Source organism: Megalops cyprinoides, chromosome 12 (assembly GCF_013368585.1).
Source record: "Megalops cyprinoides isolate fMegCyp1 chromosome 12, fMegCyp1.pri, whole genome shotgun sequence".
Lineage (NCBI taxonomy): Eukaryota > Metazoa > Chordata > Actinopteri > Elopiformes > Megalopidae > Megalops > Megalops cyprinoides.
The window spans coordinates 37,187,734-37,212,141 of NC_050594.1; positions in this window are offsets into that span (position 1 = coordinate 37,187,734).

Sequence of the window (24,408 nt, forward strand, 5' to 3'; positions counted from 1 at the left end):
GAAGACAAAGTCTACTGTGATTTCACTCCTATATAACAATAGAAACTGAAAAAAGAATACTGTTAACCCATAATGTGCTGCATATCAATGTGTTCACTCAGGCACACCTGAAAGCTCTGAAAAGTGTGTTTTTAACTGATGTTTTCATGTTTCCCGTTAGTCAAGAAAAGTAAACGAATAGCTAAAAATAAACAAATGTTTGGTTGTAAACATAAATGACAAGACAAAGAAACTTTCTCACGGACACTGCTGAGGGTGAAATGTGAATGGTTCACTACAAGATTGACTTTTCTCAGAAAGAAAAAATTCAGACGAGACCCCTAGCTATTCTCTCAGGACACAGGTATTCAATATGGACACAGCTACTAAGGACACACATTCACTAAGGACATGTTTCCAAGGACAGAATTAGACACAACTTCTCACTGAGACACAGCTACTTAATAAGGAAGGAAAGCAACACAATTAACATTTCACTATTAAGATGTACTCAAACTAAAGATGGATAATAACAAAACAGATTTACTTGCAGGGAATGCATTCTCAAGGGATAACAGTTGAGGATTGCAAAGGATTTTCCCTGGATACAGATTACAACATGCTCTACCATTGCTCCTACTGCTCTCACTTCCTGGGTACTCTCACTTCCTGTCACACACTTCCTGTCACGGTGACATTTATGGAAGCAACCAGCAAGGGTCACCAAAACAACCAAAACAATAATTAGCAGGGCCAGAACACTCCCCACCTGGTATCTTTAAAATACCATTACTACATTTGAGCTAGACAGTTTAGTTAGGGGATAGAAGGAAACCCAGTTCTGAGATTGGTCAACAGAAAGTCTTCATTGCCCCTTGTTAAACAACCTTTACCTCAGCTTTCCTTATCAGTCCATCTTTGCTGGGAACGGCTTTCACTATGACCCTGATAAGCTACTCATTCCTCCTGACTTGCTTCTCTTTAAGAAGGACAACATCACCCTCTTTGATGTTGGGGCTTTTACGTTGCCACTTCTGATGCGATTGCAGAGAGCTGAGGTATTCTTTTTGCCACCTATTCCAGAATTCATCAGCCAGGCATTGAACACGCTTCCATTGATGTTTCAGTATCTCCCTTAGGCTGAAGTCACTATGAGAGGTAAGAGGTGTGCCTGTTTTTTGGGTCAGCAACATAGAGGGTGTTAGGATGTGAGGATTTTCAAGGTCAGATGAAACAGGTACCAGGGGACATGCATTAATTATAGCTGTGATCTCTGCCGTGAATGTTAAGACTTCGTGTGTAAGCCATGCTCGACCAGCCTGCAACAGCATACAATCCAATACGCGCTGCACCACCCCAATCATGCGCTCCCACACTCCGCCCATGTGGGATGAATGAGGTGGGTTGAAGACTCATGTGTATGTTTGGTCTTGCAAGTACTCCTGTATATTTTTCTGCTCTGAGGTATCCATCCCCATCTCCCTACATGCACCAATGAAATTGGTGCTGCAATCTGAGCACAGCTGTTTGGCTGACCCATGCAGTGCAAAGAACACCTTAGTGCGTTAATAAAGCTTGAAGAGCTCATTTCTTCAACAACTTCAGTATGGACTGCCCTCGTACTGTTTGCCTGACCTCTTCTCGTGCGCCTTGTGGACACTTCCTATGGACCCAACATGTCCACACCACCATATGAGGAGGGAGGATCCATTTGGAGCCGCTCCACTGGCAGGTCACACACCTGCTGCTCCTCTACCTGCCTCTGAGTTTCCTGCAAGTAACACATCTATTGAGTATTTTACATATGCACCATTTAACTCTGACTAGCCACAGGCCACCTCCTCTGAATGCACCCTCCGTAAAGTGCCTTCCCTGATGCCAGACTTTCTCAACTCAAGGCCTGAATGACTTATGCATCCACCAACTTGGAGCAGGCCACTGCTATCAATGGTGGGGTTCAGCTTCACGAGTGGACTCTGGGAGGGAAGGTCATGTTTTACCCTGATGTACCTGAATTCCTCTGAATATCCTTCACACTGTACATTCCTGATGATTACTTTCTCAGCCATTTGTAGTGAGTCATCTGAGAAGCCTTTCTTACAAATGTGCCAGCCAACACAATCTCCAACCTCTGTTGGATGAGCAAAGCAGTGAGCAATGTGGCGGAAATGAGCCACAGCTTTGACTACAGATTTCCATTTGGAGAAGCGTTCCCACCGTTTTGAGCCCAAGTGGTTCTCAGAGACATGAGAGGACAAAGGATTTACCTCAGGGCGGATATCCATGTCACTTTCTGGGTTGACAAGTTCAAATCTGCTTTGTTCTTCTGGTGTCTGCTTTTGTGGGTAATGGAGGAAGGGAGGTCCTGTAATCCATGTGGTACTGCTGATCTTGGAAGCACAGACAGGGCATGAGCCTTAGTCAGCAAGGTTGTACTCAATTATTTACATAGACATAGAAGCATCTTGACTGAGTCAAGTCTGAGGTCTATCTCCTCCGTAATGACTTCTGCAATCTCCACAGCCATCACTGTCGTGCACAGCTCCAGTCTGGGGACTGTGAGTTCAGGCTGAGGGGCAAGTCTTGCTTTGCCAAGGACGAACCCTGCTTGTTTGCCCATCATGACCAGAGACTCTGAGGTAAGCAGCAGCAGAAATGGTGCTCATGAGGTGGTATCTCATGAGCTATGGTTTTGAGGTGGCGGTGGCCGCACGCAAATGCTGGAGTGGGAATTTCATCTCTATTGTCAGGGATTGTATTGTACTCCAAGAGTGTGGGTAGAGGAAGACTCACTTCACCATCTGCAGACTCTATGATGTAGCCAATTGCTCGTCTACCAGCTGCTTTAGCTACTCCAGAGCAGGTTTTCAATGTGTATAGGTCCGTCGGACTGTTTATGTCGAATATGTTGAAAAACTCTGACTGCACTAGTGACCTATTTCTTTGGTCATCCAGCATGGCGTACATCCTTCTGCTTTTGCTGCGGTTGCCAGCTGGGTAAACTTTCACAAGGCATATTTTTTGAGCATGATTTCCCACTAAAGCTTTCCCCACACACCTCAGTGCATTTAAATGTAACAGCAGCATCTGATGCTTCTTCCTTCTCCCCGCCATGCTGTATAGGGGAGTAGAAAACTCTCCCCTTTTCTTCTCAGGAACAACCTCTTGGACCCCCACCAGTCAGGTTTCAGAGCTGGACACTCAACAGAAACTGCACTCCTGGCCGTGACAGAGGCTCTCCACACTGCTAGAGCCTCCGGCTTGTCATCTGTCCTCATCCTCCTCGACCTCTCTGCTGCTTTCGACACAGTCAACCACCAGACACTATTATCAAAGCTGTCTGAGATGGGCACCTCTGGAACTGCCCTCTCCTGGTTCACGTCCTACCTGACTGGTAGATCCTCCCAGATCTACTGGAAAGGCTCCACCTCTGCACCCACCCCCCTCACTACAGGGGTTCCACAGGGTTCAGTACTGGGACCCCTACTCTTCTCAATTTATATCAACTCTCTTGGCTCAGTTATCAAATCACATGGCTTCTCCTATCACTGCTACGCTGATGACATCCAACTCTTTTTCTCTTTCCCTCCCTCTACCCCCCAGGTCAACGAAAGAATCTCTGCATGCCTGGCTGACATCTCCAAATGGATGACATCCCACCACCTGAAGCTGAACCTCAGTAAAACGGAACTGCTCTTCAACCCAGCCGGCCCTTCCCCCCTGCATGACCTCCCCATCACCGTCGATGGCACCACAATACCATCCTCTCAGTCAGCAAAGAGCTTGGGCATCATCCTCGACAGTAACCTGGACTTCAAGGAGTACATTGCTCGCACGTCACGGGCCTGCCGATTCCTCCTCCACAACATCAGGAGGATTCGTCCGTTCCTGACAACATACGCGACACAGCTCCTTATCCAGGCCACAGTTCTCCCTCGACTGGACTACTGCAACGCTCTCCTCGCAGGCCTCCCAGCATGCACCACCCAGCCTCTCCAGCTCATCCAGAATGCAGCTGCCCGACTGATCTTCAACCTCCCCAAATTCTCCCATGTTACTCCCCTGCTGAAATCCCTCCACTGGCTTCCTGTCGCTGCCAGGATCAGATTCAAGACCCTGACCCTCGCCTTCTCTGCAATCAACAGGACAGCCCCTGCCTACCTCCAAGAACTCATCCAGCCCTACACACCAGCCCGACCCCTGCGCTCAGCAGCAACTGGACGCCTTGCTCCCTGCATGGTCAAGGCAGGAGGTGCTCGTTCTGCCAAACATCGGCGTTTCACCTACATCGCTCCCCAGTGGTGGAACGAACTCCCGGTCTCGCTACGGACAGCTTCTTCACCCCAGTCCTTCAAACGGGGCCTGAAGACGCACCTCTTCAGACTCTACCTGGACTGACCCAGCACACAATTGCTGCCCCCCCCGCCCATCAGTGCTGTCGTAAATTGCTGTGCTTTTTAAATTGTGCTTTTAAATTGTCTCTTGTTGCCGCCTTTACCCTGACACTCATTGCGCCGTTTGAAGTTGTCGAAGTCCGCCATTTGAAAGTGTATCATATTAGTTACACTATAGGCTGTAATTGACCATACTCCCCTAGCACCTTGGTATAACGACCATACTCGTGCTCTCAAACAAGCCACACGAAAACTCGAAAGAAAATGGCGCTCCACCAAACTACAGGTTTTTCTCCTGGCGTGGAAGGAAAGTCTCCTAAATTACAAGCATGCCCTCACAGCTACCAGATCCAAATATTTCTCTACTCTAATTGAGAGAAACAAGGACAATCCTAGGTACCTGTTTAGCACTATCGCCAGATTAACCAAGAGTCCTGCATCAGTTAACCCTACCATACCAGCAATTTATAGTAGCAGTGACTTCATGAACTTCTTTGACAGTAAAATCTTAAAGATAAGAGACACAATACAAAAATTCTCATCAACTTCTGGTTCCTGCCTGGCCAGTCCCATTCCAGATTATGTAGACATGTCTATTAGGCCCGCCTCGCGCTTTAACTCTTTTATACCCATTGAATTTGGCGACTTTTCTTCTCTTCTCAATTCATCTAATAACTCTACCAGCCAACTTGACCCCATACCAACTGGCTTCCTAAAACAGCCATTGCCTGCAATTGGCACACCACTATTAAATCTTATCAATGCCTCTCTTATGTCTGGACACGTACCTCAGCCCTTCAAAGTAGCAGTTATCAAGCCTATTCTGAAAAAGCCTAATCTTGATCCCAATGACCTGTCAAACTATAGGCCCATCTCGAACCTTCCATTCCTCTCAAAAATTCTGGAAAAAGCGGTATCAAAGCAACTCTGTGCCTTTTTACACTCTAACAACATTTTGGAAGTTTTCCAGTCCGGATTTAGACCTCACCACAGTACGGAAACCGCGCTCCTGAAAGTGCTCAACGACCTTCTACTCTCCTCTGACAATGGCTGTATCTCTCTTCTTGTGCTACTAGACCTAAGTGCAGCCTTTGATACCATCGATCATTGTATCCTCCTTGACCGCCTCGAAAACCTGGTTGGCATAAGTGGACATGCCCTATCTTGGTTTAGATCTTATCTATCAGAACGATATCAGTTTGTCTCCATCAACAACGAATCCTCCGCTCGTTCCAGAGTAAAATATGGTATACCTCAAGGATCTGTGCTTGGACCTCTGCTCTTCTCGTTATACATGTTGCCTCTTGGCGTAAACATGACATTAATTTCCACTGTTACGCGGATGACACTCAGTTATACATATCAGTCAAACCGGATGTCCCTCTGAATATTTCAAACATGGAGGCCTGCCTAACAGATGTAAAGAATTGGATGGCCCGAAACTTTCTCCTCCTCAACCCGGACAAAACCGAAATATTGGTCATAGGCCAAAATTCAATCAGGAGCAAACTCACTCATTTTACATTGGACCTTGATGGTGTCTCCCTTGCCCCGAGTGCAGCCATCAAAGACCTTGGTGTTGTTATTGATCCCGAGCTCTCCTTTGAAACTCACATAACTAACACCTCTAGGACTGCCTTCTTCCATCTGAGAAATATTGCTAAAATCAGGAAAATCGTATCAATTAACGACGCTGAAAAACTAATCCATGCCTTTGTAACATCCAGATTAGACTACTGTAATGCCCTCTTGTCAGGATGTGCAAACGTCTCATTAAAACCCCTTCAGCTGGTGCAAAATGCAGCTGCTCGAATCTTAACTAAAACTAAACGCTTTGAGCACATCACCCCAGTTCTGGCTTCTCTCCATTGGCTACCTATTAAATACCGGATCATTTTTAAAATACTCTTACTCACATTTAAGGCTTTAAATGGGCTTGCCCCCCCCTATCTTAAGGACCTTCTTCATCCATATCTTCCGCAGAGAGCCCTTCGCTCCCAAAATGCCGGGCTTCTCACCATTCCAAGAGTGGGCAAAACTACTGTAGGCGGTAGAGCCTTTTCCTATCAAGCCCCTCTCCTGTGGAACAGTTTACCCTCTGAGATTCGGGGAACAGACTCTCTCTCCACCTTTAAGTCTAGGCTCAAAACATATCTATATAGTAAATCCTTCAGCTGAGGGACATGGCCTGGTGCTGGCGTGGATCATAGAGTCTCTGGTGGACTAAGTGGTCATTGCGTTCATGGACCCTGTGCCGTGATCTGGTGTTGACTGTCTTAGGGTCGCTCTCATGACTATTCCGGTCCCTTGCCTCCCGTCCCCTAGGTATGCTGCCATAATGTTAGCCTGCCGGGGTCTTTCCTTGTTGCACACCTTTTTCTCTGCCCCTCCTCTCCTGCCTCTCTGTTCTACATCCCTGCCATTCTTATCATCCACTAACCACTGTTTTCTGTTTGCTTCCTATTCCCTGGTCCGGGCTCCTGTCCGGAGCTGTAGCCCAAGCGTCTCATCCTGTTTTCCAGTCCTGCTACCTCGCTGCCCTGCCCATCAAAGCCAACTGCATTCCAAGACCCGGACATCCTAGGAGACATTCTTATAATCACTCTACTGTTAACTGCTATTGTTTGTCAATAACAAATGTACATTGCATAATTTTGTGTCTAACTCTATCTGCCCAGTGCCGGCCAGAAGCAGATGGGCCCCCCCCATGAGCCCGGTTCTGCTCAAGGTTTCTTCCTGATAGGGAGTTTTTCCTTGCCACTGTTGCCTTGTTGGCTTGCTCTCAGGGGGTCTCAGGCCTGGGAACAATGTAAAGCTGCTTTGTGACAACTTGTGTTGTAAAACGCGCTATACAAATAAAAATGAATTGAATTGAATTGAATTGAATTGTACAAATCTAATAGTACTGTGTCCTCAAACAGACGCTGCTCTCAGCTGAGAACTGTCTCATTGTGGAACTGTACACATCCTGTCCCCGTACTGTCGCTATACTTGCTGTATGCACTTTTGTAAGTCGCTTTGGATAAAAGCGTCTGCTAAATAAATAAATGTAAATGTAAATGTAATCCATGGTGCTGGGACTGGATGGAGAGCAGTTGGATGCCTGTCACTGCATTCAGAACATTTGACAGTTGCTTCACAGCACCCAGCTACGTGTTTGTTTGCATGCACAGCATTTGAATCAGATATTGTGTGCCTTTAATATTCTTTTCCTTTCATTGAGGGGCATTTCTCTGAAGCCTCTGCACTTTATTAGTGAGTGTGGTTTGCGATGTACTGGGCATTGTTTGTCTGGGTCATCTGCAGTCCGTTTAATGTACAGAAATTGGTTTGCAGGCATTGCTGTGACTCTCAGTGAACCCGTCTCTCCTGTTTGGAGCAGCGGAGGATGAGGGGAGATTAAAGCTGGGGTCATTGCATGCCTTGGGTTCTCTACACACAAACTCCGAAAAGAAAGAGAATGGTGGAAAGGCAACCCTATGTTCCTGCTTATAGCGGGAGCCCTGCATCATCCATTTTTCCTGAAGCCCATGTGGAAGCTTCAACTACTGGGTTGACACCCCTAGCGGTGTCTAGGTATGAAAGTCCTGGTAGGTATCCTTCTTGTTTTGCAGCCTCAATCTCCGTAAATAAGTCGCTTAATTCTCTAAGATTTTAGCGTTCTTTGGGTGCTATTTTGGAGTCCAGTTTTGCAAACAGGGCACTTTCTATGGCTTCGGGTGACCCATAAATCTCCTCCAACCTCTCCCAGATGATATCTAACCCTGCAGATGGGTTTCTCACATTTACTGATCTAATACGAAGTTCATGTTCTGTGGAATCTGTTCCTAGCCATTTGATTAACAGATCTGTCTCTTCTCCTGCTGTAAGACTTAAACTCCCAATCACATTAAGGAATGATGATTTCCAGGATAAATAATTCTCACGTCGGTCATCGAACCCTGTTGACAAGAGCTGGCTTCACGCCAGATATTTTGCTAACTCAGATGAGGCTGGGTCACTGGAGTGATGGCTAGCAGTGGTCAGGTAATGGTTATGGTGACCAAAGTAGGGTGTGGAAACAGGTGGGTTATTAGCGCAACGCGACTGACCGTTTAAGGGGGTAGGATGGCTTGATGGTAGTTGGCCTCCTGGTGCTGGGGGATTATCTTCCAGCTCTTCAACTGCTATTAAATCGGGGGTTTAAGTGTGTGGCATGAGGCCATTGTTCTCTAAGTTTGCAGCTGCAGCCTCCATCACAGCTGCCTCAGCCATAGCAGCCTCTGCCTCTCTCTCTCTCTCTCTGCAAAGCATCTAATGTGGCTTGACGGGCCTTTTCTATTTTTATTTCAATCTCCTTCTTTGAGAATGCAGCTCTCGCTTGGATGGCTTCAGCCTTAGAGCGTGCTTTTGCTGCTGCTATACTCACACTTGAAACAGTGGAAGACTTAGCTGAACAAGAAGACTTAGTCGAGCAGCAGGCGACAAGTCTGATGTCCAACTCCGCATGTTCCATGTTTACATTTAAAGCTGTAATGGACATAACTCACTGTGGTTATCATACTGGCCTGGACACCGTGCATAACAATACAGCCTGAACATCTGAGGAATCTTGCTTGCAGGTCTCCCTTTTCACTGTACTCTCGTCAATGAATCTTCCATTCACCTATCCAGCAAGATAAACACCTCCATACAATGACTCTCGGGACCACAATGTAATGCTGAGAGTGTTTTATCATATGAATGGTGTGAAACTGAAAATACAAATACATACACTGATTAGTATCACATAAATGCCAGGTAAATATAGTAACACTACAGGTACATCAACTGCTGTAACTAACTTATAGGTCAAGAGAACAAAGCACAGTGAAATGGCAATCTTTAAAGGTGGGTATCCGGGTAAGTATTTAGAAATTAACTGTTATTCTGTAAAAACAACTTGAAAATACTGTAAAGGTGTAAGGCAACATGCATTCAACAGAACCTGACAGAATGCTATCAAATATAGTGTTAAGCAGCTAAGTCTAACACTTGAAGCAGCTGAGGGATGCTGGATGGTGCTTTGTTAATGGATGCGCTCACCTGTCTAGTAATGTCTGGTGATTAACTGAAAGTCCACAAACAGTGTGAAATGCTCAAATTGTAGATTTATTTTACCGTACTTCGTCTTCATTCCAGCAGAAGCAAGAATCCATACACAGTCATTAAATCCACAAACTGAATAATTCACCAATACAAATCTGTCAAGCAAAGCGGTCAAAAAACTGTGTGCACCTGTCCTCCAGCAACCCCTGTCACCTGAGGAAAGGTTCCCACCTATATTGCCTAATGAATCACCCCAAGAGTGACCCCTACAGGACACACCTCACAACATGACAAAATGGCTCTTACATATAGCAACACAATTAACATTTCACTATTAAGATGTACTCAAAGTAAAGATGGATAATAAAAAAAAACAGATTTACTTATAGGGTATGCATTCTCAAAGGATAAAAGTAGGACTGTGACGGTAATGATTTTTCTTCCCTCGGTAATAAAGCAACAAATTACCGCGATTTAGCGGTTTACCGCCCTCGGCGCAACACAAAAAGCCAATCCATAATGTTTGCACATGAACAGCTTGTTTATTTTTCTAAAAAATTGTCGGGAAGGCTGATTACAACTTAGAAAGTGATTGCAAACTTACAAATATTTTACATTTTAACATTTTTACATTTAACATTTTAATATTTTATATTTTAATTCACAGAATTCTGTAGGCTATACAATAATGGCGTCTGAAGCAGCATGAACAGGTAGGCTGTATGTAGCCGCATTAAAACAGTTTTAATTATTTTTCAAATCAAATGACAAATAAGAAGATGGTAAGGGAACATTAGGCTAATGGTTTTTAAACATGTAACATAATTGAACATTCATGATGCCCGTAGGCTATCTACTACAATCACTGCTTGTATAAAGTGCTGCAAAAAAATCGAATGCTCTTTTATTTTACGTGGCAAACGCAAATGTGCTGAACGGCAAATTTCATTCAAATTTCCGTTCAGCACATCTGGGCTACTACTTGTGTGTGCGCTACTGTCATAATTACAAGGACAAACATCTTCTATTAGGTACTACTTGGATAGTAGGCGACACTTTTCAATTCATTCGAGAGTATTTGGGTTAATAACGGGTCTGTGCCCGGTTGCATAAAACACCGTATGTTTTCCCCTTAAGTGTGACACTTAAGGTACAATTTCCCCTTATGTAAGGGAAAGACTTAAGTGTATTGCCTAGAATCCCTTAAAGGGTTCCTTAGGTAAGGGAAACTTAAGGCGTTTACAACAATAAATACGATTTTACTGTAATAGAATTCCACCGTTACTATAGCACCATTCGTATGTTAGGCTGGCAGTTATTAACGTTGTTAAGCGTTAACGGTAGCCTGTATTTCGCCCGCAAATCTTTTTGTAAAATCTAAAAAATGGCAGACGCAGACAAAAAAGGAAACCAAACTGGACAGAGGAGGAGAAATGTATACTTTTGGAGGAATATGAGACAAAAAAATAAAGCACAGAGCATTGCTGCCGACCCCACTCATCCTTCGCACACGCTCTTCAGTCCCCTCCCATCGGGGAGGAGATTCAGAAGCCTCCAGGCCCGTACCTCAAGGTTGAGGGACAGCTTCATCCACCAGGCTGTTAGGAAGTTGAACTCTCTTCCCTCCCTCAGCCATCTGCTCCAACACAGAACTGAACTTTGAACCCCCCCCCCCCCACCCATACTGAAGCCTAGACTATTCTCCACCCATCCCTACTCCCAACATTAATCACACACAAACTCACACAGATCTGCACAGTCACTTTACTTATAAAAACAGTCTACATCATATTCCTGTGGAATATGTAGTTAAATTTATATTCTTTATATTTATTCTTCATATTTATAAACCTACAATGTGCCTGGATGCCCTTGCTGTAAATATGTGTAATTTGTAGCTTGTTTTCTGTGAAAATTCTTGTTCTTGTCTCTCAGTGTCGTCATTGTGTTATGTCGAACTGTTGTATTGTCACCGTGGGCCTGAGAGAAACGCAATTTCAATCCTCCGTATGTCCTGTACATATTGGAGAATTGACAATAAAGTTGACTTTGACTTTGACTTTGAAAATTAATCTTGAGGAGTAAATTCAATCCGGCTATAACAACAGCACACAAGAACAGAATGTGGGCGGAAATAACCGAAAAAATCTATTCCCAAAATCTAGCCATTAAAAAAACAGTATCAGAAGTAATGAAGAAATATGAGAATATATCTGTCTTGGCAAAGAAGGAACTAATCAACTTTTGAAAAGAGTCAACTGCAACTGGTGAGACATCTATAGCCTAAGTCAAGTGAGATAATGTCGATAAGTAGGGTAAAGTAGGGTAGCCTAACGGCGCCTCAGCCGTCCGTTGATATTAATAGCTTCAATGTAATGTGCTGTGGTGAAAAGGAAACAAAATAGCATGTTCTAGTCTAAACCATTGAGCTATGTCATTGGTCTAAACAAGTCAACGTCACATTAACAGGAGGAGGACCACCCGCTGCAGAGTTATCCCAGACCACCAAGATGGTGGGGGATATTTTAGGGCCGGATTCACTGGTCCTGATCGGAATTCCAGGCGGGCTTGAAAGTGAATCTGTTTCAGAGGAGGATGATGCACGGTAAAAAGACCGCCACCAATACAGATAGTCGGTCAAATCTGTATTCGCGAATTAACATATCATCTGTGGAATGATCCAGAGGGTTTTCCCTATCGCGAAACACTCGCCTAGGTACATCTGTCAAGGCTCAGGCAAGGACTCAGGCGCGGACCACGGCAGCTTCGGGTTCCAAGCGTCTTTAACGAAATCGTCAGGCAGATCACTAATCAGAAATGGGCAGGGTCGAAAACCGGAAGGCAGTCCGTGGACTGAATGAGGATCGGAAACCGGAGCAGGCAGGGTTGGGAACCGGACAGGCAGGCAATCAGGCGAACGTGGCAAGTCGGCAGGCAAAAACGAGGTCAGGATACGAGCAGGGTCGAAAACGAGGAATAACGCAGACAGAAGCAAAACGCAAACGGCGGGGACGAAACAGAAGAAACATACTGTGACGAACTAGCAACAGGACAGGGAAAAGCAGGGAAGATATAGGGCAGGGCTGACGAAGGGATGTGAAGCAGGTGTGCAGGCATTCAGGCGGGCAGAGACCGGGCGGGGAGCGGGGCAGGACTAAAACACAAGGAAAACAAAAGCACAACAGCTAAGGAGGCGGAGCACTGACAGTACCCCCCCCCTCTACGGACGCCCCCAGGCGTCCTTGCGGGTGCGCCAGGATGCCGGCGGTGGAAGTCCCTGATAAGGGCAGGATCCAGGGTGTCCCTGGCAGGGACCCAACACCTCTCCTCGGGGCCGTAGCCCTCCCAGTCCACCAGGTACTGGAATCCACGTCCTTAAGCAGACGGCGCGCGGTGTAAGCCTCCGTTCCGTTGATCAGGCGAGGCGGCAGACGAGCCCGCAGAGCCGGGTAGAGGGGGCTACTGATGACAGGCTTGACTCTGGAGACGTGGAAGGTGGGGTGGATACGGCGGAGCGAGAGTGGGAGCTTGAACCGAACCGCTGCGGGACCAATCACCTTGGCAATAGGAAAGGGGCCGATGAAGCGAGGTGTGAGCTTGCGAGAATCCATCCTGAGGGGAAGATCTCTAGTGGAGAGCCACACCCGCTGACCCAGGCGATAGTGGGGGGCTTTGGAACGGCGGTGATTGGCGAGCCGCTTAATCTGTGCTGAGGAGCGAAGCAGGGCGAGCCGTGCACGTCTCCAGGTGCGGCGACATCGCAGGGGTGGAGTTTGCTGTCGGTGGCCGAGTGCTGTGACAGGACTGCCCCCACTCCCACGTCCGAGGCATCCACCTCCACAATGAACTGCCGGGCAGGATCGGGCTGGGCGCTGAAGTGAAGCGGCCCTTCAGGTTGCGGAACGCCTCCTCTGCTCCTGGGGACCAGGTAAATGTCCTGTTGACAGATGTCAAAGCAGTGAGGGGAGCCGCTATCATGCTGTAATTTCGAATGAAGCGGCGGTAGAAATTAGCAAAGCCGAGGAAGCGCTGCAGCTCTCGACGGGAAGTGGGGCGAGGCCACTCCTCTACAGCTCGCACCTTCTGCTGGTCCATTTGGATGTTACCCGCTGTGATCATGGAACCCAGGAAAGAGACGGTGTCCCGATGAAATTCGCATTTCTCTGCCTTCACATACAGGTGATCCTCCAACAGGCGCTGGAGAACCCGACGGACATGCTGAACGTGTTCGGGCAAGGAACGGGAGAAGACGAGTATGTCGTCCAGGTAAACGAACACATACTGGTTCAGCATGTCCCGGAGGACATCGTTTACCAGGGACTGAAATACAGCTTGGGCATTAGTTAACCCGAACGGCATGACCGAATATTCATAGTGCCCGGAAGGAGTGTTGAAGGCCGTCTTCCACTCGTCTCCCTCACGGATACGGATCAGGTGGTAGGCGTTGCGGAGGTCGAGTTTAGTAAAGACGGTGGCCCCTTGCAGCGACTCAAACGCAGTGGACAGGACAGCAATTCTTGACGGTGATGGTGTTTAGACCCCGGTAATCAATGCAGGGACGGAGGGAGCTGTCCTTCTTCCCAACGAAGAAAAATCCAGCCCCGGCAGGTGAGGAGGACGGGTGGATGATCCCGGCAGCTAAAGACTCCCGGATGTAGTGATCCATGGCCTCCCTCTCTGGCGGGGACAGGGAGTACAGGCCCCCCCTCGGGGGTGAGGAGCCGGGCAGGAGGTCGATCGCACAGTCGTAGGGGCGATGCGGAGGAAGCGAGGTGGCGCGGGACTTACTGAAGACCGGCTTCAAGTCCAGGTACTCCGGCGGCACTGCCGACAGATCCGGGAATTCCTCGGGCGAGGGGGCGTCCAGCGACACAGGAGCCAGAGCATCGCGAAGACAGTGGGAGTGGCAGAATGGGCTCCAGCCCAGAATCTTGTTGCCCTGCCAGTCAACGTGGGGGTTGTGCCGAGCTAGCCAGGGATGGCCCAGGACCACGGAAGCTTGTGGGGTGTCTAATACGTTTAAAACGATCTCCTCGCGATGGTTGCCGGAGATGAGGAAGCTCACGGCGGGGTGGCGTGAGTGATGCGGACCAGCGGGGCCCCGGTGATGGCGTGGGCGTCTAGCGGGACACGGGGCAGCTGCAATCGGGCCGCCAGGCCGGCATCGATGAAACTCCTGTCGGCGCCCGAGTCAAGTAGCACCGAGACAGCGTGGGGCTGACCCCTGATGAGCAGAGTGGCCGAAAAAAGAGGGCGGACTTCAGGGGACTGGCTTAAGGGGGTCACGCGCACCTGTACTCCCCTAGCTACGGGTGAGCTCTGGCCTTTTACCGGGCAGGTCGCCACGAAATGCCCTGACTGCCCGCAGTACAGGCAGGCCCCAGCGCTGATCCTCCTCTGTCGCTCGGCAGGGGACAGGCGAGTCAGGCGAGTGCGGTCGACCTGCATCGGCTCCGGGGAAGCAGGCAGCGGAATAGCAGGGCTATGCACAACTGGCGTGGGCAGTTGTTCTCGAGAGGGTCTCGGCAGTTCACTGGCTCCTCTCTCCCGGCGCCACTGCGACAGGCGCTGGTCGACCTGGATAGCCAGATCCACCAGGGCGTCAAAGCTGGCCGGCAGTTCCCTGGTGGCCAGCTCATCCTTGATGGACTCAGTAAGGCCGTGGAGAAAAGCATCGTACTGAGCCTCCGTATTCCAGCCGCTGGAGGCAGCGAGAGTGCGGAAGTCAATAGCAAAGTCCGACACTGACCGACGCCCCTGGCGAATCAAGAGCATCTCCCTCGCAGCCTCGTGACCATGTCTGGATCGATCGAAGACCCTCTTCATCTCCTCTGCAAAGGCCACGAAGGAATGGCAGAAAGGGACACCGGCGTCCCAGACCGCAGTGCCCCACTCCCTGGCACGTCCCGTCAGCAGGGTAATGACATAGGCGATCCTCGCCCGGTCCGTGGGAAACGTGGAAGGCTGCAGTTCAAAAACCAGGGAGCACTGGGAGAGGAACGACCAACAGGTTCCCAGATTCCCCGTGTATGACTCGGGAGGCGGCAGACGGGGCTCCCGGTTCGGGGGTACAGGTGGAGCGGATGGGGGAGCTGCCGCGGGCGGTGAGGGGCGGTTATCCTGGCTCAGCTGCAACTGCTGCAGCTGAGACGTGACGCTGGCAAGGCTGGCTGCGAATCCCTCCAGGGACCAGCCGATAGTTTCCAGCTGGGTTTGGTGGCACCCCAACAACGCACCCTGCAGCTCCAGTGCAGCCCATAGCTGGGGTAGGTCCGCTGAGTCCATGATGACTAGTTCGTACTGTCAAGGCTCAGGCAAGGACTCAGGCGTGGACCACGGCAGCTTTGGGTTTCAAGCGTCTTTAACAAAGTCGTCAGGCAGATCGCTAATCAGAAACGGGCAGGGTCGAAAACCGGAAGGCAGTCTGTGGACAGAATGAGGATCGGAAACCGGAGCAGGTAGGGTCGGGAACCGGACAGGCAGGCAATCAGGCGAACGTGGCAAGGTGGCAGGCAAAAACGAGGTCAGGATACGAGCAGGGTCGAAAACGAGGAATAACGCAGACAGAAGCAAAACGCAAACGGCGGGGACGAAACAGGAGAAACACACTGTGACAAACTAGCAACAGGACAGGGAAAAGCAGGGAAGATATAGGGCAGGGCTGATGAGGGGATGGGAAGCAGGTGTGCCGGCATTCAGGCGGGCGGAGACAGGGCGGGGAGCGGGGCAGGACTAAAACACAAGGAAAACAAAAGCACAACAGCTAAGGAGCCGGAGCACTGACAACATCCTCTTCTTCGATAACTTCAATAAATTCAGCCATAGTGCATTAAAGTTTTCGAGATATGCCGATAAGGTAATGTTTTTTGTCCCTTAACTAATCTAAGGGAAAACGGACGTTAAGGAACTTTATGCAACGCTTAACGGATTTTAAGGGATTACTTAAGGGTAAAGCAATACCTAAGGGAAATATTAAGACTTTTCATAATTTCACTTAAGGGAACCCTTAAATGGAACTTAAGGTTTTTTTAATGCAACACCCTTAAGTTTAAGGGACATTTAAGGGAAATTTAAGTGAAAGATTTCACTTAAGGTGTTTTATACAACCGGGCACTGGTTCTCACCTTATTGATGAACGTGAATTGTAGTCGGCGAGTAAAGCTCCAAATTCCTCCCTCAACGTCAGCTGCCTCCGTAAAAATCTTCATATACGTGCAGCACAATTAACTGAAATCAATACGTTGCTTAATCGATGCTAACTGGCTGGGGAGCTAAAGTTAGCTATCTAGCGATAGATTTGACAAACATAGCTAGTTAACCAACAGGCTACCTATCTGAACGATTGTTGAAGACTAGCTACTGTAGTAGGAAAAACTGTATTAGCTTAGCAACACTATGTATTAGCATGAGCCCACCGCAAAAATTGTATTAAGTGCACCGTGCTGGCCTAGGGATTACTGTAGGCCAGGTGTAATGGACTCAGAGAACTTGGGCCACTGCCAACTTAAAGTTTGGAAGGGATCCACCTGTTTTAAAAAATACGGCATGGCTTAGCGTGAAGATAATGGAAGGAAAAGCCAGAGTGGCCTGAGACAAAATAAAGAATGGTTATGAGAGATACATAAATAATGGTGTAAAAGCTTGGTCAGACCGGAAAGGGGAAAGGAGGGAGGACTAAGAAAAGGGGGGCAAACAGGTAAGCCCCACAGTGGGAAGGGTTAGGAAAAAGGTATATAAGAAAAGGTGGTTGAGGGGTATCCTCAGACCTGGGTCTCAAGGGTGAATGGACTGCTTTGATCCACGTGGACCAGCCCAGTTTACTGTATGTGATCTTTGATCTATATGCAATAAACTCATTTACATCAGACTTTGAGGTATAATTTGTGTTAATATTGGAGATTGTTATTTCTACATTTGATATAGTAAATTGAAGGCACAAGATCGGAAAGGAACCTCAGGCCTGACCGATAAAGGCGGGGAGTGGTGAAGCCACCACACTACTTAAACAGGTTGGCTGCTTCCTTTGTGATACTCTAAGAACTAACCAATCGAATTTTGGAGGTTGCCAGCTTGTTATATTTAAGGAAGTCAGCTGGCTAATCAAATGATGGTTTAAAGGAATTATTATGACTGGGCGTGTAACTAACAGCTATATCCAGCTAACTGTTGCTAAAACGGATATATTTGTTAAATGGGACAGTCGCATCATTGACGTCTTGTTTGAGTTCCATGCTCGGGCACAGTTAGCGATCACACTGATGTGTACCGTGCCCGAGTCCAACTGAACCGTGCCTGAGCACATCTATTCAAGCGGGCTCGGGCACGGTTCAGCGTACCGTACCCGGGCACGGTACGGAGCAATCACACTAGTCAAACGAACCGGACTTTGGGGGTCAAACGTGCTGGGCATGGTACGGATTGCCTGGTGTGAGTACACCCTTATACATTAAGGACACATCATCTCACTGAAGACACAGCTACTCAATAAGGAAGGAAGGAAGGACATGGTTACTCACTAACCACAACCTATGATGGCGGCGCACACAGTTGCAGCGGCTTCAAGCTCTCCCTATCTGTGCACGTTTTTTATGTTTTTCGTGTGTATTTTTGTGTGTTGTTCGCCTGTACCGGACTTTGATAACCACTATAACCGTATGGACTTACTGGACATCAGTTTTCAGCAGAAAATGACCGTTTGCAGCGACTTTCATCGCACCCACAACATTCCGGACGAGATGGCGAGACCAGCGGGGTCTCCGTGGATTGTTATCGGGTCTGGAAGGCGGAGGAGGCGGCATCTCGAGAGGAAACAGAAGCGTGGCTGTAGAGCTGGCCTGTTGACCAGGTTGAGGAAACAGTCACCCAAACCTCCTCTACCAAGCCTCTACCTCTCCAACGCCAGATCCATGGTAAACAAGACGGACGATTTGGAATTACAGCTGGCTGGAAATCGCTACGTTCGTGAATGCTGTACATTAATCATCACAGAGACCTGGCTACATCCGCTAATACCCGACGCTACCGTGCAGCTAGCAGGCCGCACGCTACACAGAGCTGACAGGACTAGCGACTCGGGGAAGAAAAGAGGTGGTGGGCTTTGCATCTACGTGAATGAAGGTTGGTGTAACAATAGCACTGTATTGGGCAGACATTGCTCTCCGGACCTAGAATTCATGTCGGTGAGATGCAGACCCTTCTTCCTACCCAGGGAGCTAACTGCTGTTGTCATCACTGCCGTTTACATACCACCGGACGCTAATGTAAGTACCGCTCTCTCTCTGCTGCTAGACGCCATAAACAATCACCAGTGTGCCTACCCTAACGGCGCGCACATCATCGCAGGTGATTTCAATCAGGCAAACCTCAAGACTGTTTTACCAAAATTTCACCAGCACGTGAAATGTTCAACCAGGGAAAGTAAAACTTTGGACCATGTTTACTCCAACCTCAAGAATGCTTACAAAGCCATACCCCTCCCCCACCTGGGCCAGTCAGATCACCTCTCTATCTTCCTGGCCCCTGCATACACCCCCCTCAGCCGACAAACAAAGCCCCAACGACAGACCATTAACACCTGGCCTGACGATGCCCTCCCCCGACTCCAGGACTGCTTTGAACAGACACAGTGGGAGACATTCCAGCATGAGGACCTGGCTACATTCACAGACACAGTACTATCCTACATCAAGTACTGCATGGGGATGGTCACTGTGGAAAAGACTATCCAGGTGTACCCGAACCAGAAGCCGTGGATGACCAGCCAGGTCCGCTCACTCCTCCGGGCCCGCGATGCAGCCTTCAGATCTGGTGACAGAGCGCTCTACAGCGCAGCTCGCGCCAACCTGAGGAAAGGCATCAAGACCGCCAAAGCAGACTACAAGGAGAAGATAGAAGGGCAACTCAACAACCCCCGACAGGTGTGGAAGAGCATACAGTCTCTTACCAACTACAAGGGCTCTGCAGCGACGCCTGGGGTCTCAGACGCAGCACTGGCAGAGGAGCTTAACAGCTTCTTTGCACGCTTTGAGGCCCAAGCTCAGAAGCCAGCCACACCACTCCATCCCCCACCACAACCCACACCAACCTCAGCCACCCCCCCACTCACCGTGGAGCTGGAGGACGTGAGACGCGTGCTCCGCGCCGTCAACCCCAGGAAGGCCACAGGACTGGATGGAGTACCAGGGAGAGTACTCAAGGCATGCGCTGACCAGCTAGCTCCAGTCTTCACTGACATTTTCAATCTGTCACTGGAACAAGCCACCATCCCAGCCTGCCTAAAATCGGCCACCATCATCCCAGTCCCCAAAAAGTCACCCACAGCCACCCTCAACGACTTTCGCCCCGTTGCTCTCACACCAGTCATCACCAAGTGCTTTGAGGAACTGGTGCTGAGACACATCAAAGCTTGCCTTCCTCCCACGCTTGACCCGCATCAGTTTGCATACCGGCCAAACAGATCCACTGAGGATGCAATAACCACCGCACTCCACTCTGCACTGAACCACCTGGAGAAAAAGGGGAGCTATGTCAGGATGCTATTCATTGACTACAGCTCAGCCTTTAACACAATAGCATGTGAAGCTTGGTCCCCACCTCTCATCCCCCCGCACGCTCAGCACCGGTTCGCCACAAGGGTGTGTATTGAGCCCACTGCTCTACTCTCTCTACACACATGACTGCAGACCCACCCACCCTGAGAACATCATTGTGAAGTTTGCAGACGACACAACAGTGGTGGGGATGATCACAGAGGGAAACGAGGCGGCCTACAGAGATGAGGTCCTTAGACTCAGTGAGTGGTGTGCCTTGAACAACCTGGCGCTGAACATCTCCAAGACTAAGGAACTCATCCTGGACTTCAGACGGAGCAAAGCCGCCCCTGCCCCCCTGTACATCAACGGCGAAAGCGTGGAGCAGGTGGAGACCTTCAAATTCCTGGGGGTCCACATCGCCGCTGACCTCTCCTGGACAACCAACACCACAGCACTGGTCAAGAAGGCGCAGCAGCGACTCCACTTCCTGAGAGTGCTCAGGAAAGAGCAACTCAACACTGACCTGCTGGTGTCCTTCTACCGATCAGCCATTGAGAGCCTGCTGACCTACGCTGTGTCAGTGTGGCACTCAAGCTGCACAGGAGCTGACAGGCACAGACTGCAGAGGGTAGCCAACACCGCACAAAAGATCATTGGCTGCCCTCTACCTACCTTAACCACCATCTACAACTCCCGATGCCTAGGCAGGGCCAGAAGCATCATAAAGGACTATACACATCCCGGCTTCCACCTCTTCAACCTGCTGCCATCGGGCAGACGCTACAGAGCCATATCAGCCAAAACAAACAGACTCAGACACAGTTTCTTCCCAAGAGCTGTCTTCATACTCAACTCAAGTTAGCACTAAGAAACTGACATGCCCGCTCACCACTGGCAATGTCATCACCACCACAAAGCTGCTAAGAACTTGCACTGACTTATCATAGCAGATTTGCACTATTATACCATAACTACCTGTTAACTGCCTTTTTGCACAATCTGTTTTAGTTGTCTCCTTCCAAACTGCATATCTAGCCACTCAGTCACTTTAGCACAACCTTTGCAGAGTTTATGTACAGTTCTTTGTAGTTTTATATTTTATACTTTTATAGTTTTATATTCTACTATAGTTTTATATTCTACTTAGTCTTATTGTATATTTCCCTATGTTTAAGTTATGTGTGCACTGTATAGAGAAGCTTTAAATCTCATTGTACTTTGTATAATGACAATAAAGGCTCTCTATTCTATTCTATTCTATTTCTATATATTCACCGAGGATACAGCTATTAGCTGTGGACATTTATTCACAAAAGATGTAGTTTGTCACAAAGGAATTATGAAAACCCACATCCAGTGAAAAAAGTGCTTTAGGCCCCAAAGCATTACAGGTGGAATGAGGGGAAGGTGTAGCCCTACGGTGAAAACACATACACAGGTTATGAGACAGCAGGGTCAAACTGCACCAAACCAAACACAGCTTAATGCCCTGTACAGATCTTAGAGAGGCTTAGATTCTCCTCCTTCAACTCCTCCTCTGTGTAGGGGTCTTTCTTCCCTGTTCTTTTCTCTTTCTACACGTAGTTACAGTGGAGAGATTCAGAGCACCACAGGCTCCTCAGGAAGAGTATGTCTATTTCTAATGATAATCTTTACATCCACACTATAAAGAGCATGATTTTGAAACCAAGACAGTATCTGCCATCCTCTCTCAAAAGAAAAACATGACTTTTCCAACAGTAGTTGTTCCTTTTTCAATATCTGCTGAAATTAACCTGCTTGCTTAACTCATAGATTTAATAACATAAAACAGAATATAGAATTACATTATATATTATTTGCCACTGAAATTACTGAAGCTTTCTATACATTTAAACAAGGGTTTATACCACTGGTCCCCAAACAATGACCCGCGGGCCGGATACAGCCCACCCCCACATTCTGGGTGGCCCCCGAAGCAATGTATGTGATATATTGTATCCGGCCTTCTGGTTTATTGATGTCGCTTTCACACCTGGTCCCTTTTGCTGGTCCGAACTCGAGTGCAATTATTCCCCCCTCCTCCTGTCCCTACTGGTCTCCGTTCACATTACATTTTTTGGTTGCGAACCCTGGTCCGTTTACGTCATCAACAAGTAAGGAACGTACAGCTTTTATTTGCCGTTGTTGCTAGGCAACGACGCTAAGGGGGAGGGGGCAAAATGGAAAGCAACACTAGTTTTCTTATTCATCTTTTTGTTAATATGGTGTCAGCACCGAAATAACCGTGTTCGGCATTTTCACTATGCCATTAATGCGTCCCGCTGTCAGAGAGTGATACGAGCTGCTCGGATAAGGAGGTTTTTGCGGAGGCAGGCGGCAATGCTAAATTAATTTAAAGTTTTGCTTGCAGAGCATACACGCATACCCTCAAGGAGAGCGAACAGTGTGGCTACCTGCAATTATTTCTCGAATAGTTTTTAGATGCGACAAGCAAATAACAAATTACACGTCACCAATAGCGTTTACTTCCTGGTTTTAGATAGGATAGCTTTCACACCAAATGCGAACCGCACTGGAGTTCAAGTGAACCGTACCCCAGACCGCCGTTTTCTGGAGGACTCGGGTACGGTCCCTGGTGCGCACCCGAGTTCGGAAAACAGCGTTCACATCAAAAAAAGAACCGAACTAACGGCTCAAGAGGACTCGGGTCCGCACCAAAAGCTGTAGTGTGAAAGTACCCTTAGTTTGACTTTCCGCCCTAAGGTGCATTTTGCTTGAAATTCCACATTTTTGCCTCTGCTGGCTACCGTATTTAGACGGCTATTTAGTCACCATAGCAACCGTTCGTGCCACACAGGCTCCCGCCGCAGTCTTGCGCCTAAAGAATATTGTCACGGGTAGTTTTTTAGCCTAGCTCGATAATTTTCAGTTATTTTCAGAGGAAATGTCAAAGATGAATCGTAAACGAAAAATTGATCATGAGTGCGGGGTGTTCAACAAACAATGGACTGATAATTATTTTTTTGTTCAATGCAAGGACAAGGAAATGTCTGATATGCCGGGAATCGGTAGCGGTTTTCAATGATTACAATTTGGGCAGACGTTTTAAGACAAAACACAAAGATAAATATGGTAATCTGCAAGGACAAGTGCGGACAGACAAGATAAGAATGGAAAGGCCTTCACCGAAGGTGAGTTCGTAAAACAGTGTTTAACCACAATCACAGAGGACTAAAATGCACTAAAATATTTGAATATGGTTGGATTGGTTGGGTTGCTTGAGAATTATTATTATTATAATTATTATTAATAATAATAATGATTACGAGGGCTTATTGAACAGAATTTTAAAAAATATTTTCTTTGTTAAAATGTTGTATTCCTACAGAATATATGTAGACATGCATGTCTAATTTAAATGTAAAATATGTACTGTTCAATATGCACATTTGGCTTTTCTCTACTTTTTCAGAATGTTCCTCACTCTATCAAACCTTATGTATTACACTACTTGCACTAAGATAGTTGAATAAATGATAATGGTTGGAATGCTTAAGGATTAGTTTGATTTTTTTAAAAAAATTCTAGTTACCTCCCTATTATGTTTTATATACATCTTTGACGATGTGCCATGGCAATGTAAAATAAACTCAGCTAACAATGGTATATATATATATATATATATATATATTATTAGATGTAATGGGTTAATACTCAACTAAGGTAGACCTGTTGTTGTGCACAGTACTATTTACTGTTACTGACATACTCCGTGTAACGGAGTGTGCCCGAGCGGAGAGGTGGTCAAGACTGAAGGAGGGACAACTGCAGACAAAAGTTTCCAATTTGAAAACTTTTTATTTTCCTTTAGGCTACCGGCAGGGTTACAAGCATGCAAACACACTAGAAAAACAAACAAAACACTTCAGCAAAGAAAAGGAAAAGAACACTGAGACAATGCCCATATTCTAACTAGGCCCTATTACACAGGTCCCATGGCATGACCTCTCACTTCAGAGGCATCTCCCCGTCTGAGCTACACAGCAGCCATATAAAACCCCGGTCTCATCCATTGCACATAGATAAATCAATTATCTACCTCACACCATATTTCATTGCTAACAGCACCTAGGCAAAACACCTCCCTTACAAACAATCAGGTGTTTATATTATCAATGCCCTTAGACCCTTCTTTGACGATTAAAATAAATTTGCACGGAGCACCCCTGCACCAATGAGCGCTTCCATATCGGAGCGCGAAAAGAGCGCAGAAAAAGCTTCCCCGTCCTGCACCCCAGTTTGCTCGCTCACATGCAGAAGACAACAGGAGTACAGGAACCACCAGTAAGTAGATCGATACACTTAGAAACAGCATAAACAGGCAACCAGCAAGTGTTCTGATGTTCAATGTGCGCACTAAAAGAACTTACATAGCCGCTTTAAATAAACTGCAA